Below are 20,488 nucleotides of genomic sequence, written 5' to 3'. Positions count from 1 at the left end.
TCAAATAAATTCACTTATGATCTGCCGAAATTTCGACAGCACCTCCCCTGTAAATACACCATCCCCGAGAATCTAACTCGGCCAATTCAACAACAAACTCGAGAATGGAACTCGGCCACATTATCAACAACAATACCAACAATTATTCTAACAATACTACAATATTCATAATGATCCAATGCTACCCGAATCCTCCAACTTCAACAAAAGTATTAACCACACATTTTTCTCATTCTAGATTCATAAACCATATCAACAACCAAGCAATAACAACATCATTCATACAATGTAAGAATCCAAGCTAGTGTCGCATTAACTTTCTTCAACAATCCTATAACGATTACAACTTCATTTCCAAGTAGTTAAACCTTCATTTTCTTATGGATTCCACAACAACAACAACTAAAATATCACATAGAATCAATTCACCATAACTTGCCAAACCACCCCCACATTCGGCCACAACAACTACATGCATACTTTCATGAATTTTCCGTCCATTTCTATACATTACAACAACCAACACACTACATAAAATTAATCCATTCTTTCTACACAACATGACATATACACGGCCAACACCATACATATACATTTTTCATGAATTTCATTCATTTCTACACACAACAACATGCATGAACCACCCATAACATATGTAAAAGAGGATTAAACACATACCTTTTCCCACTTATCTCTTCACTCGGCTAGGGGCATATATTGCACAAATAAATAATTTAATTACTCCAACAACTCCTTCATGTTAAAGAGGACCTTCCAATTGCTTAGAACACTAGAAGAAAATAATTTTTCTTGCTCAATTTCCATGACCTCACTAGAACCCCTCTTTCTCTCTTTTTTTTTTTTTTTTTTTTTTTTTTTTGTGAGGGGCACATGCCCTCTCCTCCATTTTTCTAGAAATTTCTTCTTTTTTCTTGAATTTTTCTAAAATAAGCAAAGATGACTATTAGTCTTATTATGTAAGCTTGGTCTATATATTCATCACATGGCCATAAATGAGTGGGTCCCACACATACACATATATATATATATATGATTAATCCTCATTAAATAAAATTGTGGACATATACTTATGCCACACGGCTAACATGGCAATTTCAAGAATTTTCTTGAACATTTTGTGAAATTCCCATTTTGCCCCTAGTCTTCCACAATATTACCATGGACCATTTTGCGAATTTTCCTTTTTACCCTTAACCTTTCTCGATATTTCCATACTACTAATGTTCATAAATAATATCCATAACCAACTTGTATATTAAAATAACTTTGGACAATGGTCTTGCCCTTCACTTACCACGACTTCCTTGAAATATCCGAACGTATAAAATACGGGATATAACATCCCCCCCCCCCTTTAGAACATTCGTCCTCGAATGTTCAACTGTTCTTATAGGGTGTTATAATGTTTCGGGAGGGTCCTTCTTATAGTCGTTCTTCTCTTTGTGCCCATTCCTTATCCTTTACCTTATTCTCCTGGGCCTTTACACAAATCCTCATTTCCTGTCATAGGTTTCCTTTTCTGGTACCTGAAAATATTGTGACCCCTTTTTGGCCCAATATAATATGGTCTCCCTCCTTTAAGGGGTTCCTTATATGCCAGCAGTCCTTTATGAAGTCTTCGTTTATACCTTATTCCTCATCTTCCTCCCAACTCTATGCCTAACATATCGAAACTTCTTATCCCGAGTTTTTCTTTTACTTCCTGCCTATGTCATCATTTTGTCCACATTTCCATACCCTTCCATCCACTATTCGTCCTTTCATTTTCTTAGCTTACTCGCTCGAAATTCTTCTTTAACTACATGTTTGTGTTGTAGTTGTGCGTCCGTATTCCTCAAGCGTTCCGCTACCTTTGTTCTTGGCACAGAATTCTTACAACTTTCACTCTCCCTATCCTTGTTCATCGAATCTTTAATTACATTAATATAGCTACACATTTATTCTTTCATAGATCTCTCACCCAAACATCATCGCAAACCTAAGCTTTCTTTCTCTTACTTCACATTCCTCTATTCTAGTCACTATTCCTTTAGCCCTACTTATCGAAATCGGCTCTCGAACCCCACACACTCCTCTCCTGTTTCCTTTTACCACACTCTATCCCTTTTCACATGGCTACTTTGAGTTCTTACCCAAATAGTCTCGTGCTTTGCCGGTAGTTTCTCTCGGGAGCTTCACTCATTGAGGTTTCTTACCTTTCACCTTCTTCCGACACTTTGATCTTTTTACTTTTCATCTACTCACTCTCTTTCTTTTCCAAATATCGTTGTACTAGAATTTCCAATCTCAACCTATTGTAAAATAATAGCAGTTTACTTTATAATACTTGTACCTTATCTCTTCCTGCTGTCACTCGAACTTCGGTATCCTTACTTGATTAACACCTTCTTTACCGTAGATCTGGTTGCTGGGACTCACATGTCCACCGATACAATCATATGTGGGATATCCTACGCATTCATATATATATATATATATATATATATATATATATATATATATATATATATATATCTTTACTATCAACTAGCCCACAAAATATCTCCAAACGCTATTCAAGCCTATCCTAATTCCAAAGCTGTGATGCACTTTTTGTCTCTCCACCGATCTATTCTGCCTCGTCCTACGCGTCTTCTTATGGTCTCCAATCATCCCGTACACTCTAGTTTCCCTTAGGCTACTCTAACTTCTCATTTGCCTCTCATGTTTCAATTTATAAAATTCTTGCATACTTCCCAGGGGGTCACCTATCATGAAATTGCTCCCACCTGAGCACGCTTAACCTAGAAACTTCAACAGAATCTGGTACCTTAATGCTGATATAATCGCGTCCACTTCCTCGTATGACCTTTACTACATGTTCTGGAGTAAATCGGAGTCTTACAGATTCTGAAACATTTTCGTAACACGTCCTTTTCTTTACAATTACTATTTTGCCCTTTTCAATTCCCAGTGTTTACTTCCCGCCTGTGTGTAGGGCTACTTCCTGTTCTAGGCTTCCAGATTCCCGATGGTAATGATCACACCTTCATCATCATGCCAAATCCATAACCTTTCTGAAATAACGCGTCTCACTTATTGCCTATTTACAGTATTTCCTGTCCTCGCTTCTTCCTGTTAGGCGTATCCATTCTGGCAGAACCTCCTTTACCATTCTTACTATTCAAAATATATACATAGCAAATATCGATAATACCTCACAGAACATACGGCTATATGACACATTTCAGCCATCCAGTGCGTCCAGTTTCAGGTAACAGAACAAATATCCAGACATACCTCTGTGACTTGCCATATCGTCACTCATCTTCTTCCATCGCTACTAGGCGTCTGCGGAAATCAACGATTAGCATAAGGAATCTTATTTCCTATGACTTGGCTCTATCGCACGATCTGAGACAGAAAGAAGGTCAAAAATCCCTAGATGCCCCGCAACCTCCTGTTTATAAATGTGGCCGGCTTCACAGCCATAAACAGGACTCTACTGGACACGACTTTGCAGACAACCCTTAGACCGACCTGCTCTGATACCACTTTGTCACACCCCGACTTTACTAGGGTGTGATGGGCACCCGACCCCACACTCGGAGCCGAGCGAACCCGCTGACTCTTATTACGTACTTAATTTCCTTAGACTCTTACATTAATAAGAAATGAAAACGTAGTAAAGCCTTTAGATTTTTTTTTTGTACTCATTTTAAACAAAATCTGTAATTATATGAAGCTTATATCATAACACGTATGACACATCGGCCCGTGGAGCCGCTTACTGAACTGACAACCAATAACCACGACTCTGTCTGCAAGGTCTATAACTTCGAACAAGACGTCATAGCATAGTATGCTGACTCGGCTACGCTCCAGGGCCAAATGAAGCTCGCCAACTTCGCTGGAACATCTTCTATAATAGCTTCAACTCATCTGGGTCTACCTGCGTGGCATGAACGCAGCCCCCGAAGAAGAGGGGTCAGTACGAGCGATGTACTGAGTATGTAAGGCATAAGGAGTATAAATATGAATAATAACTGTATGGAAATATAGAACATATCATAAGATAAAGAGTAACTTGTACATGTGTATGCCGCTGAGGGCGGATGCCATGCATGCTTATCTTTTCTTTGAAAACATTTCTTTTTCATATGTATATAGAAAATAGAACATGTCATAGCGCCGAACGACGTCGGATCCCCCACATATGTAGAAAATAGAACATATCATATCATAGCGCCGAATACGTCCGCTCCCCCACATTTGGCCCGCGTCCGGGTATCCCGCGTCCGGGATGTTAACGCCAGCTGATCAGGTGGATACGCGTATATAACGCTCTGACCTTTCCCCTTGCCCCATATACATATATCAGCGTCTATAGCGCTCTGGCCCTTTTCCCCATCTTCCCCTGAAAACATTTTCATATCATATACATATATATATATATATATATATATATATATACATGGCATGCATGAGAGCCCAAGGAAAGCTATGGTTCTATCGGAGTGACGTAAGGTCGGTAACCTCCGATTACATTATGGAATAGCCATGGTCGCTTTGTCTCACCTTGAAAGAACGATAATTATAAGGGGAGACTATCAACGAATAGCAATGTTAAGACTCGATGGGTATGTACATAAATCGACACTTGAGAGTCATAAACATGTTTCATGCCAATCCGAGTTAGTGTGAAAAAGTTATGGACGTTTTAGTACAGAACTTTCCATGAACGTTTTAGAAACTACTTTTGGAAATTCAAAGCAATGAGCATGTCAAATACCTTTAGAACATGAAATCATTTTCATCATTGTCATCATATGAATATCCTTATCCTCGACATCTTCAATGTCGTTGTAAAACATATCAATCGTTATTGTCATAAAAGCTTACAATGCCATACCTCTTTGTTTTGGAAAAATACGGACATTTTAGAAAAACATTTACGAGTTATCGGATAGAGAATCATGCCTTGGGATCATAAGCATCTAACTTTTGAAAAACAAGTAAGATATGGAAACAATCATGAATTCATAACATCGGGATCATGCCTTTGAAAGAAAGGGACAAGCCTTAACATACCTGTTACGCGTCCTATTAGCTACGCTTATTTGTCCAAGCTCGCTACCGCTAGTCTACATTCAAGAAGATTGACGCAATCATTAGATTCATCGTCACACATACTTGTCTTAACCCTTCAAATAAATTCACTTATGATCTGCCGAAATTTCGGCAGCACCTCCCCTGTAAATACACCATCCCCGAGAATCTAACTCGGCCAATTCAACAACAAACCCGAGAATGAAACTCGGCCACATTATCAACAACAATACCAACAATTATTCTAACAATACTACAATATTCATAATGATCCAATGCTACCCGAATCCTCCAACTTCAATAAAAGTATTAACCACACATTTTTCTCATTCTAGATTCATAAACCATATCAACAACAATGCATTAACAACATCATTCATACACTGTAAGAATCCAAGCTAGTGTCGCATTAACTTTCTTCAACAATCCTATAAGGAGTACAACTTCATTTCCAAGTCGTTAAACCTTCATTTTCTTATGGATTCCACAACAACAACAACTAAAATTTCACATAGAATCAATTCACCATAACTTGCCAAACCACCCCCACATTCGGTCACAACAACTACATGCATAGTTTCATGAATTTTCCGTCCATTTCTATACATTACAACAACCAACACACTACATAAAATTAATCCATTCTTTCTACACAACATGACATATACACGGCCAACACCATACATATACATATTTCATGAATTTCATTCATTTCTACACACAACAACATGCATGAACCACCCATAACATATGTAAAAGGGGATTAAACACATACCTTTTCCCACTTATCTCTTCACTCGGCTAGGGGCATATATTGCACAAATAAATGATTTAATTACTCCAACAACTCCTTCATGTTAAAGAGGACCTTCCAATTGCTTAGAACACTAGAAGAAAATATTTTTTCTTGCTCAATTTCCATGACCTCACATTTGGCCATGGTGGCCGAACCCCTCTTTCTCTCTTCTTTGTTTCTTTTTTTTTTTTTTTGTTCTTTCTTTCTCTCCAAATTTCTTGAATTCAAATGATGACCTCTCCTATATATATATATAGTTCTTCCAAGCATGTGAGGGGCACATGCCCTCTGCTCCATTTTTCTAGAAATTTCTTCTTTTTTCTTGAATTTTTCTAAAATAAGCAAAGATGACTATTAGTCTTATTATGTAAGCTTGGTCTATATATTCATCACATGGCCATAAAAGAGTGGGTCCCACACAGACATATATATATATATATATGATTAATCCTCATTAAATAAAATTGTGGACATATACTTATGCCACACGTCTAACATGGCAATTTCAAGAATTTTCTTAAATATTTTGTGAAATTCCCATTTTGCCCCTAGTCTTCCACAATATTACCATGGACCATTTTGCGAATTTTCGTTTTTTCCCTTAACCTTTCTCAATATTTACATACTACTAATTTTCATAAATAATATCCATAACCAACTTGTATATTAAAATAACTTTAGACAATGGTCTTTCCCTTCACTTACCACGACTTCCTTGAAATATCCGAACGTATAAAATACGGGATATAACACTCAACTTCTTCCAAGGCCAAATTCACCATAATGTCAAATAGAAACAATAACAATGATCTTCCATGAGTTAGCTTAGCGTTTTTGTTATATCCCGTATTTTGTACGTTCGGATATTTCAAGGTAGTCGTTGTATGTTAAGAGAATGACCATCTTTAAAAATTATTTTAATGTACAAGTTGGTTATGAATATTATTTATGAACATTATTAGTATGGAAATATTGAGAGAGGCTAAGGGCAAAAAGGGAAATTCGCAAAGTGGCTTATAGTAATATTGTGGAAGGCTAGGGGCAAAATGGGAATTTCACAAAATGTTCAAGAAAATTCTTGAAGAAGGCCACTTTGGCCGTGGGGTATATATATATATATATATATATATATATATATATATATATATGGAAAAGTGAAGACTAATAAAACAATTAGTCATCTTTTTTTTATATTTAAGAAACTTCAAGAAGAGGGCATGTGTCTACATGTTATTGGAAGGAGCTATATATATATATATGAGAGAGAGCTTACCAAGCAAGACATAATTGCCATGAAAATTCAAGAAAACTTGAAGAAAAAGAAGGGCCATATTCGGCCATGGCTAGAGCAAATTATTTTCTTGTAGCTTTTCTACTAAATGGAAGGCCCTTATTAACATGGAGTAGTTGTTGGAACAAGCAAAGCATTCATTTGAGCAATTCATAAGCTTAGCCGAATGAAGGAGTTAAGTGAAGAAGGTATGTATTCAATCTCCCTTTCCATGTTTTATGGATGATTTGTGAGTGTTGTAGCATGTAGAAATGGATGAAAATCATGAATTTGGTATGTTGGGGTGTTGGCCGAATATAGTTGCATTGTGTAGAACAAATGAATTGATTTTATTTTGTAGTTTGATTGTTGTGTTGTGGATTCCATGATGTAAAATGAGGATTTAATGGCTCGAAATGAAGTTGTAATCGTTGTGGAAGTTAATGTGGCACTAGCATGAATTCTTATAATTGTATGAATGAAGTTGTTAATGTAAAATGTTGGTGGAATTCATGAATTTGGAAGTGAGGCAATTCTTTGGAAGATTGTAAGTTGGGTTGTTGTAATTGAATTGAATATAAGAAAAATGTTGTCGAACTATGTAAAAGAAGTTACTAACGTTAGAATGTATTTTGGATTAATTGATGAAGTTGTTAGTGTGTAGATTGTTGGTATAGTTCATGAACTTGGAAGATAAGAAATGTGTTGTTATTGCTCTTGTTGAATTTGGGAAGGTTCCGGGTGAAGTGGTATGTTGGTTGGGTTGTTTGAACATTGTGTGAATTGTTTGAAAGTTCTTGAACCATGTTAGAATATATTTTGGATTGATTGTTGAAGTTGGAGATATGGTTGTTGGTATTGTTGTTGATAATTTGGCTGAGTTGAATTCTCGGATTGTTGATTGATGATTTGGGCCGAGTTAGATTCTCGGGATGGTATAGTTACAGGGGAAATGCTGCCGAAATTTCGGCAGATCATAAGTGAATTTATTTGAAGGATTAAGACAAGTATATGGTGATGAATCTAATGATTGCGTCAATCTTCTTGAATGTAGACTAGCGATAACGAGCTTGGACAATTAAGCGTAGCCAATATGACGTGGAACAGGTATGTTAAGGCTCGTCCTTTTCTTTCAAGGAATGATCCCGATGTTATGATTTCATAAATGTTTCCATATCTTCCTTGTTTTTAAAAGTTAAATGTTTATAATTCCAAGGCATGATTCTTTTCCCGATAACCCGTCAACGTTTTCCAAAATGTCTGTATTCTTCCAAAACAAAGGTTTATGGTATTGTAAGCTTTTATGACAATAACGATGGATATGTTTTACAACGACATTGATGATGTCGAGGATGAGAATATTTCTATGATGACTATGATAAGAATGATTTCATGTTCGAAAGGTACTTGATATGATTATTGCTTTGATTTACCAAAAATAGCTTCCGAAACGTTCGTAGAAGGTTCTGTACTTCAAACGCTCATAACTTCCTTATACTAAATCGGATTGACCTGAAACTTGTTTCTGAGCCATCAGGTTTCGGTTTATGTACGTTGTTATTCGTTGTTAGTCTCATCTTATAATAATCGTTCCTTCAAGGTAAGACAAAGCCGTGATGATTATTCCATAATGTAATCGGAGGTTACCGACCTTACGTCACTCCGATAGATACATGACTTTCTTTGGGCTCTCATGCATGCTGCTTATATGATATATGTATATGATATATGTATATGTATATGGGGAATATGGGGAAGGGAGATATGAGGCGCTATAGACGCATTGCCACCTGGTCAGTTGGCGTAATATCATCCCGGACGCGGGACATATGTGGGGGAGCCCACGTATTCGGCGCTATGATATGACATGTTATATTTTATATATATATGAAAAGAAATGTTTTCAAATGAAGTAAAATATGATATTTATGGATCGGGCTGCACGTTCCGCAGCACTAAGCATGCATGGTATCCGCCTAAAAGGTACTCAGATGTACAGGTTACTCTTTTACCTCATGATATGCTCTATATTTCCATTCTGTCATTATTCATATTTATATTCCTTACTATGTTACTATTCATGCCTTACATACCCAGTACAATGCTCGTACTGACCCCTTTTTCTCGGGGGCTGCGTTTCATGCCGCGCAGGTACACCGAGATGAGTAGACGATGTTCCAGCGGAGTTGGCAAGCTCCATTTGCTCTGGAGTGTTGCCGGGTCAGAGTACTATGCTATGATGTCTTGTTCGAAGTTAGAGACTTTGCAGAAAGAGTCGTGGGTATAGAGTGTCGGTATTGTAAACGGCTCCACCAACCGATGTGTCATCTTATGTTATGTTATAAAGCCCGTCTGATTACAGATTCCATTTGATTTGAGTACGAGGGAAAAGAAAGATTCTGAAAGCTTACTATGTATTTCATTCTTATTCGCTTTAAGAGTCCATAGATATTATGCATGTAATATGAGTCAGCGGGTTCGCTCGGCTCTGAATATGGGGTCGGGTGCCCATCACACCCTAGTAAAGTCGTGGTGTGACAGTTTTGGAGTTTGATCTTCACATTGGATGGTTTTGGAAAGATGGAGAACCTTCAATAACACTCTAATAATATGGAGAGAGAAGTGTGGAAAGTGGATACGAAAAATGGAATCTTTAGGAGTTTAAAAAGGGCTTAAAACCGCCCTACTGATCCATGTTGGGGGACAGATGCAGCCCAGTAAGTGGGGACTTGCGGCTACATACTCCCTCCATAATATGGGGAGGTGTTGGGTAGTAAGGTCCCCAAAAAATGGGAGTTTGCGGCCAATATGCTGCGCAGCAAACTTAGTATGCGGTCGCAAACTGCCCACAAACTACAATTTTTGCAAAAATGTGTTCTTTTCGAGTCGTTTGACCTCCTATCATGACCCAACCGCTGAGTCGTGGTAAGTTCCTGACAAAGCACCCTATACTCGTGCCTGAACATCACTGAATAACTGGGTGGCCCATAAAACTCATAACTGAACCATGTTGACTCATACAAGAACAACATCAAGAATTACCAACAATCTGTGCACATGTGCATACATATATGTGTATACCAAAAAGAACAGTGCAGGCCGAAAAGGCCGCTACATATGATGTGCAACAAAAGAATGAAAGTCGACAAGGCTTCATCGTGTACCAACTACATACCACTCTCTACAGACCTCTAATGGAACAGAAAGTTGTGGAAAGGATGGGACAGGGCCCCGCTATACCTATACATAATATACATGCATATACGTCTCAAAGTAGCATACCAAAATAGGCCGCAACTCCAGATCAAGTGGAGCGCACCGACAACAGTCGAGGGGAAGTCCTACTGAGCTGGATCATCTGCCTGTCTATCTGTACCAGCGGGCATGAACGCAGCCTCTCCCGCCCGAACAATAGGGGAGTCAGGACGATAATGTACCGATTATGTAAGGTAGAACTGAAACAGTATATCACAACTCGAATCAAAAAGGAATAACAGACTCACTCTATACCTGTAACCAACATGGCGAATCATGTATGTGCAGATGAAATTTTGATACATCATGAGTGTGTGTGTGTATATATATATATATATATATATATATATATATATATATATATATATATATATAATTCATACCTTCGCCCTGCTCGCAGCCCCTTCGGGCATAATAGCATAATGGCCCCATCGGGCTGCCCTTTCGGGCATTATAACCATCGTTTATCAGCTGATCAGGTGGTTCGCATATATAACGCCATAGCCCCTTTCCCTTTCACCATAAAATAATATGGTACATATGTATATAGATATATAAGTATGGAGATGCATGACAGACTCATAAGACTAAGAACTCCCTTCGGAGCGACTTCTAGCCATCACTTTCTTATCGAATTAGGAACATCGTCCAATTACCACATGTCCCTTTCGGGACTTAAAATCAACAATCAAATGAATATGAAATAAGGAATTTAATGGATGTCCCTTTCGGGACTTAAACACGAAGATAATCTTACGGAACAAAAAAAGAGTGATCAGCTCTAATCCTCTAAGAGTGAATTCATTATGAAGTACGATTCATTACGCTTTATGTTCACATAGGTCTAGCCAAAATAAATGAAAGAAGAGTTAGCCTTAACATACCTTTTTGGTCTCCTACTACTTAACGCTTATCCTTCTATTACACCTCGGAAATGTTTTCGTTGATGCACAGTGAATAGACTAACGAAGAGCATGAAGTATACGGTATTTCAATAAGTAAGGAATGATATTTGATGACCCTAGTTAAGATTTCAAAGATGTTTGAGATACGAGAAGAAAGTTTGCCAAGAGAAGGAAAGGCATACGATAGGTATAATAAGTTAACGAGGATTTAATAATGCTATGCAGAAGAGTTATAACGTCCCTTAGATTGTTAATGAGGTGATAGACAAGTGCTAAGAAGTTTCCATAAGGTTTGGAGATCAAACAAGACGACGAAAACGAACTTCGGGATACTGGGGATTATACGGCCAAACATACTGGCCGTATAAAACTTACGGACCGTATGTTGGATCGTATAATCAGCCCAGAATAGCACCCCTTTAATTTCATTTCATTTCCATTTCACACCCCTTCTCTCTAAAACATCTATCTACACTTCTCCCACAATAATTCAAGAGATATTAGTGATCAACAACATCAATCTAAGTGAATCAAGTGTAAGAAACCCATTAAAGTTCATCCAAGGCAAGGAATCCAAGTAAAGGTGGAACTAGGGTTTTTCTCAAGTGAGGTGTTTTCACCCAAGGTTCATCCCTACACCATATAAGGTAAGATTTATGGTATTTCCATGTTGTTTAAAGTGTTTGAAAGTTGAAACACTTGGATTGTAGAAGGATATAGAAAAATGGGCCATGAATGTGGAAATAGTGCCATTGTGAGTAATAGCTTGAATTGAGTCATTATTCTTGATGTGTTGTGATATGGGTATGTTATAAATGATGTAAGAACATGGGATAGATATTATATATAAATGAGTGTAATTGTGTTTTATGACTATGAATATGGATAATAGGAAGTGAATTGAGAGATATGAATAATGTGGATGAATAAAGACTATTGTTATGATATTGTGAATGTATTATTGACGTTTGGGAGTTGATATATGATATGGAGGAAGTCGTATAAATAAAGGAGATGCTGTCCAATTAGTCATGTATGCTAGCTATCAATTTTCTAATGATAGTATAACTTTAATGAAGGTAGAAACGTGAGCATTGAAGGAGAACGTGCAAGTGATAGAATAGTTGAAAGGAAAGGTATATAAGGCTAACCCTTATTTCATAAGGCATGGTTCTTTGGCCAAATATATATTCTTCTATGAGCCTGTGATGCTCTCCAAATGATTCTATCTTCAAAAGCTACAAAGCTTAAAATGCTTGATATGTATTACGATTGCACTAAATTCCTAATATGACGACGACAATGGTAATGATGATGATGATGACGACGATAATTGCGATAATGATAATGATGACGATGATAGTAGTAATAATGCTAAAGATTCCTATGAGCTTATATGTAGGTGTGTCTATGTATGGCTATTATGAGACCCCGAGCTTATATGGACGGGTAGAATATATAGATGTATATATATGTATATATGACGATGCTCGCACACCACTGCAATTGGGTACGGATAACTCTGAGCCTTGGTAGGGCCAGGTATGTGTAACACTGAGCCTTGGTTGGCCAGGTATGTATGATAACCGGCCTAGCAATGGCCGGGTACGTGAAACACAGAATCTTCGTGGTCGGGTATGCTATGTATATGATATGGCTATGTATATGATATGGATATGTATATGATATGGCTATGTATATGATATGGATATGTATATGATATGGCTATGTATATGATATGGATATGTATATGATATGGCTATGTATGTGATATATATATGTATACTATTATGGATACGAAACGTAAATGAGTACGGATATGAATACGGATACGGATATGGATCTATGTACACAGTCACGCATTAGAAATGGAAAGTCCCTATGAAAGACAAGTAAGTGCTTACGACGATGATACTGCTATCTTCCATAATATGCTACCTATTATGTCACTTATCATGTTTCTATAATGATATTGATCATGCTTTACATACTCAGTACATTCTTCGTACTGATGTCCTTTTGTTTGTGGACGTTGCGTCATGCCCGCAGGTGGCCAGGGAGACAGACATAATTCATAGCTACAGTACTCAGGTACTACATAGCGGAGCTCCATTTCATTAGGAGCTAAAGCTTTTGGTACTTATTCTTTTGTGTATATATTTATGGGCATAGCGAGGTCTTGTCCCGCCTATACGATATGATATACTCTCCTTAGAGGCTCATAGACATGTGTATATAGTTAGATGTAATCGGCCTTGTCGGCCTATGTTTTGGATGTTATTTTGTTGGCCTCGTCGGCTTAGGTACATTAATATGGACATAGTTGCTTATGATGATATAAATGTATTGATTGTCCAATGCGATTAGTATGATTGACGGATAAAATGTATGACTTAATATGTAACTCACCTAGATGTAAATGTAAAGGTATGTTAAAAGGTGCCGGCTAGCACCAGGTGCCCATCGCGGCCCTCCGGTTGGGTCTTGACAAAAGTGGTATCAGAGCAGTTATATCCTAGGGTGTGTCTACGAGCCATGTCCAGTTGAGTCTTGGTTATGGGTGTGTTGCTCGCCACACTTATAAACAAGAGGCTGTGGGCATTTTTAGGAATGAATGACCTTCTTTCTTCATAAGTTCGTGCGATAGAGCTATGATATAAGAAATTCTTTTCCTTAACCATGTCATTTGTTATGTATTTCAGATATGCCGGTAAAGAGAAAGGCTATGGCATCCCAAAAGGGCAAGACAGTGGCAGAAAAGCGGGCTGAAGAGCACCGCCAGCAGTTGTAGAGGAAAGTGAGCCCAGAATGCGGCTCAATCTCAGTTCCTCCCAGTCAATACCTATTTCTGAGGAGCGTAAGGGAGCCTCAGCCCCAGCTCCAGCACCTCTTGCTCCTCCACCGGATGCTTCAGGCCATGATGTAAAAGAGGCCATTCATTTGCTTACTCAATTGGTTGCTGGCCAGACTCAGCGGCAAAGTACGGGGCAAGGTGATAGGGCTGTTAGTGCAAGGGCCCGTGATTTCATTAGCTTGAACCCTCTGGAATTCTTTGGATCAAAGTCGGATGAGGACCCTCAAAATATTATTGATGGAATGTAGAGGACGTTTTGCTTGATACATGCTTCGGACACCGAATCGGTGGAATTAGCATCCTATAGATTAAGGGATGTGGCGGTTTATTGTTACACAGTTTGGATGGATTCACGGGGAGTGAATGCGCCTCCCCCGATATGGCAAGAATTTGTTGATGCTTTCCTCCGACATTATTTGCCTCCAGAAGTTCGGCGAGCTATAGTCGATAAATTCTTGAATTTGAGGCAAGGTAGCATGAGTGCTTTAGAGTATAGTCTCTGCTTCAATTCTTTGTCTAGGTATTCTTCAACTAAGGTAGCGGATATGGGTGACCGAGTACACCGATTTGTGAAGGGCCTAGTGCCACATATGATGGATAGGTGCTTGACTGCATCCCTTCAGGACAATATGGATATTTCACGCATTCAGGCCAATGCTCAAAATTTAGAAGAAAGCCTACAACAACAAAGAAGTGAGCGTGACCATGATAGGGGACATAGTAAGAGGGAAAGATCTTCGGGTCCGATGAGTGAGTTTAGAGGCGGGCACAGACAGCAGTTTTCTAGGGATTCAGGCCATTCTATGACTAGTGCGCCTCCACAGTTTTCAAGCCAGAGATTTGATAGATCTACTCATTCCAGGCCGAGTCAGAGTTTTTTGGGGTCTCAGTTCAGAGGTGATTCGGGTGAGGCGAGGCCACCCATACCACGATGTTCCCAATGTAGGAAGTTACATTGGGGTCAGTGCCGATCGGGTTCAAAGGTTTCCTATTCATGGGGTCGACCAGGCTATATTATGCGTGATTGCCCCTCAGTTGGTGGTAGAGGTAGGACCCAGCCTTCAGGGTCGGTAGCCGGATCTTCATCATATGTACGCCCTATGGGGCCAGATTCACATGCGCCAGTAGGCCATTGTAGAGGCAGAGGGAGAGTCCCCAATTCTAGCGGTCCTCAGCACCGTATTTATGCTTTGGTTGGATGCCAAGATCTTAAGTCTTCTCCTGATTTAGTCACAGGTATATTATCGGTATTTTCTCATGATGTATATGCTTTAATAGATTCGGGCTCCACATTATCATATGTTACTACGTATATTGCGGGTCGGTTTAGAGTCGAACCGGAGTCGATCAAACCTTTTGAGGTGTCTACAACCGTTGATGAATCGGTAATTGCTAGCCGAGTATATAGAAACTGTATAGTTGTGGTTTGTGACCGTCGTACTATGATTGACTTGCATGAGTTAAACATGGTAGACTTTGATGTTATTATGGGCATGGATTTGTTGGCTTCTTCCTATGCCAATGTTGATTGTAGAATGAAAATGGTTCGTTTCCAATTTCTGGGAGAACCAATTTTAGAATGGAAAGGGAATACTGTGTCACCAAAAGGTAGGTTTATTTCCTATCTAAAGGCAAGGAAAATGATCGCAAAAGTTTGCATTTATCATCTAGTTCGGGTTCAAGATGTAGAAGCTGAACCGCCTACTCTTCAGTCAGTTCATGTAGTAAATGAGTTTCCGGATGTGTTCCCGGAAGCGCTTCCAGGCCTTCCACCCGAGCGAGAGATTGATTTTGCTATTGATGTGTTGCCAGACACTAAGCCTATATCTATTCCTCCTTATAAAATGGCTCCCGCAAAATTGAAAGAGTTGAAGGAGCAATTGGAATACTTGCTTGACAAAGGCTTTATTAGGCCTAGTTCATCCCCATGGGGAGCACCCGTATTGTTTGTCCGAAAGAAAGATGGATCCTTGAGAATGTGCATTGACTATCGGGAATTGAATAAGGTGACGATTAAGAACAAATATCCTCTTCCAAGGATTGATGACTTATTTGACCAATTACAAGGTGCCAAATGGTTTTCAAAGATATATTTGAGGTCCGGGTATCATCAAGTGAGAATTAGGGAGAAAGATATCCTTAAGACTGCCTTCAGAACAAGATATGGCCATTTTGAGTTCCGGGTAATGTCATTTGGGCTAACTAATGCACCGGCAGTATTTATGGATTTGATGAACAATGTGTTCAGGCCCTTCTTAGATCTGTTTGTGATTGTATTCATCGACGATATCTTGGTGTATTCTAGATCCGAGGCAGAACATGCGGATTATTTACATGCCGTCCTTAGAGTTCTTCAAACACGAGAGTTGTTTGCAAAATTTTCTAAGTGTGAGTTTTGGTTGAACTCAGTGAAATTTTTGGGGCACATTGTTGCAGCCGATGGTATTCGGGTAGATAGCCAAAAGATTGAGGCCGTGAAGACTTGGCCAAAGCCTACAACTCCTACAGAGGTTCGTAGCTTTCTGGGCTTAGCAGGTTATTACAGGAGATTTGTTGAAGGTTTTTCTTCCATTTCTGCACCACTCACGAAGTTGACCTAGAAATCAGCAAAGTTTCAATGGACAGATACTTGTGAACGTAGTTTCCAAGAGTTAAAAGATAGATTGACTTAGTCCTGACACTTCCAGAGGGATTGGAAGGATATGTTGTTTATTGCGATGCTTCAGGCATTGGGCTAGGCTGTGTGTTGATGCAACATGGTAAGGTGATTGCGTATGCTTCAAGGCAATTACGGAAACATGAGAAAAATTACCTAACCCATGATCTAGAATTGGTTGCAGTGATTCATGCATTAAAGATATGGAGACATTATTTATATGGTGTCCATGTGGATATTTATACAGATCATAAGAGTCTTCAGTATATCTTCAAGCAGAAAGAGTTGAATTTGCGGCAACGACGATGGTTGGAATTGCTAAAAGATTATGATGTTGATATCCTATATCACCCTAGAAAGGCAAATGTTGTGGCTGATGCTCTTAGTCGTAGATCTATGGGAAGTTTGTATGATGTACGACTAGAGAAGAGAGAAATGGCTCGTGAGCTCCAGCAGTTAGCTAGCCTAGGAGTTCGAGTAGTGGACTCAGGTAGCAGGGGAACTACCATTCAGAATTCAGCAGTCTCGTCGCTAGTAGTGGAAGTGAAAGAGCGACAATACGAAGATCCCATGCTAATGCATTTCAGAGATACCCTCTCTCAGAAGGAGAAGTCATCATTTGAGATTGCAGGAGACGGAGTTCTGAACTGAACACTCTCTAAATCGGTATACATTTTAGAAATTGAGTAAGGCAATTTGGTCAAGGACGTTCAGTGGGATACCTAAGGATATTAGTGATACTGTTGTGTGATACACCAGATTTAGAGAGTGTTCAGTTCAGAGACGTAAGCGTTAAGAAAACGCTAATGTGCAGAGTGTGTGGTACGATCCTATCTCCAGGACTAATTCTGCTAGTTTTCAAGATTTATGATTATGTGGTATTCGATGGAGTGGATTCGAGGATTGGTTACGGTATCGATGATCGAGAAGTAATTATAAAATTTTGGAATTGATGAGTCGAGAAAAGGTAGAGTTGATTGTGAATCGATAAGAAATATAGTACATATTGGGGATTTCATGGGTCGTGTGGATTGTGGTGTCTTCTTCTTGCTTATTCCCGTTGAGATGTGTTTGTTACGTGGACTTAAGAAGGAAATCTACTGGGATGGACTATGTGATATGACAGAGTTCCGTGAGGTTCGTGGTCTACGACTAGTGAGAAGCATATTTCAGTGAACCGACTTGTTGAGGTTTATGAAAAATGGCCTGGTGGTACATCGTCGGATAAGTTTCTTGACCTCCTACAATGGATGAGTTAGCATGCCTTAAGAGAGAAGATGGTGGAACCCTTATCATGGGAGGACTAGAGTTATATTTTTAAGGTGAGACCCTACTCGTGGTGACAATTTATGTTGCAAGTAGCATTGATTGGACAACTTGGGTAAGCGTTTCTGGTTATCAAAGACTTGGGGATGATTGCGTGAGATTTGGAGCGACAATGTAATATTGGATACTTTTTGAGAATTTACGATCGAAGTGATACAATGAGAGGTTTGGTGGCTATATAATTACTATATAGGGCTTCAGGTATTGAGTCGAACGTTTAGGGTTTGTATCTGATTTGCATATCGGGTAAAGGTTGAGAAACATGAAGATTGAAATTGTAAGGTATAGCTTGTCACGAACCAGCCCCGTGGGCCGTGACTAGTGTTCTATTTGGACACCCGAACCCATACGCTTACCAAATCGACATATCAAAGACTTATTTAAATTTAACATACGTTATTTGGCACAGATACTGAGAACAGACGTCATCATTAGCGGTCACCTGTAACAGAAATATCATACAAAAGCCGGCACGCTGGCGGAATACACATCACCCGAATACACATACATATACAAACATATGGGCCGTTTTGGCCATGATAGCAAACGGGACCGCTTAAGGAACACGTCACAGACATAATCGAACAAACACGACCCATGACCCACATATATGTCTACAGGCCTCTAACAAACACAACAGAATCATATGACGGGACAGGGCCCCGCCGTACCCCTGAATATATACATATATATAATGAAAGAGTCTGTACCAAAAATATGGGCTCCAGAACAAGGGAGCACTCCAAAGTAGCAGAACAGATAGCCTAAACTGTCGGGTCACTCACACGAACGTCTGTACCTGCGGGCATGAAACGCAGCCCCCCGAAGAAGAAGGGGGTCAATACGGAATATGTACTGAGTATGTAAAGCATAGATTAATATGAACAGAATCACAAGTGAAACAAATAGTACAGAAGATTAGTACAGAAAGTAAGTACGATATGCAAAGTAATGAAAACAACTTACTGAAAACACAAACCATGCATGCCAAGAACGGTATCCGGTCCATTGCGAGACCCGGGGAACGTGGCACCACCCTAACTTTGGCGCCACACACATCATAATCCAGAAGATATGCTCCGTAATCTCCGTCACACATAACATATCATAACATATACATGGTACCCGGGAACCGGACATATATACACGAGAACCCGGTAACCGGACACATCATACTCCATAGCATATACACAGTAACCGGGGGCCGGACACATATACACGGTACCCCGGAACCAGACACATCATACTCCGAAAATATATATACATGGAACCCGGCCCCTTAAGCAAGGGACTCGGCGAACCATACGCACAATACATACCGGCCCGGGACTCGGCGAAGTAGTAATGACACATGCACGAGCAGAGTAGTGAGAAACTAAATGCACATAAATCAAGACTCAATGGATATATATACTTACCGACCCTTGGAGGCTCTGAAACCAGTTTCAGGTCGATCCGATCTAGCATGAGAAAGTTACGAACGTTTGAAGTACATAACGTTCTATAAGCGTTTCAGAGGCTATTTTTGGAAATTCAAGGCCAAAATCATGTCAAGTACCTCTCGGATATCAATATGGATTAGATCAAATAGAACTTTTAGAATCGTATGCACATATCAAAGCATGTTAAAGACGCGATGGAATAATCGATCGGGCTAGAAATTGGAAGTTCAAGACTTTAATCAAATCATTTATCTCTCGAATACCATTCGGAAACATATTAGCCAAACTTTAGACCTTATAGATATGCATTATAATCATATGAGACAACTTATGGAGATCAAGAACGTTAGCCATCCTAGATGTTCTAAGAATGAGAATCTTTCTGAAATCGTTCATATACGTCATATTTTTACTTCATAAGGATCATGCCAAAGAAGAAAAAGGTTAGGCTTTACATACCTCGCTCACCTCCTAAGCTAATCCCAGCTCAAGTCTCGGGCTTCCCAATATCTACAATAACGTATTAATTACCAAACATTAGCTACAAGTACTTAGAAATTCGATTCGAACTAGCACTTGTCTACAGAAATTTTGGCAGCATCTCCCCTGTAAATTCAACATCCCCGAGAATTTAACTCGTCCAAATTCATCAACCACCATACCAACAATACCAACAACCATACTAATAACATCAACAATCAATTTAAAACGCATTCTCACATTAGTAACCTTCTTCTCTACGTAGCTTATCACATTCAATTCAACTACGTACATTCAAGTCAATATCAACGCTCACATATTCATTACTAATCCGAGATCATTCAAACACAATTTAAGAACATTCCAAACAAACTATACAATATTCAAACAATTCC

Source organism: Lycium barbarum, chromosome 2, assembly GCF_019175385.1.
Source record: "Lycium barbarum isolate Lr01 chromosome 2, ASM1917538v2, whole genome shotgun sequence".
NCBI classification, from domain to species: Eukaryota; Viridiplantae; Streptophyta; class Magnoliopsida; order Solanales; family Solanaceae; genus Lycium; species Lycium barbarum.
Note: the sequence above shows the minus strand (reverse complement) of the source record.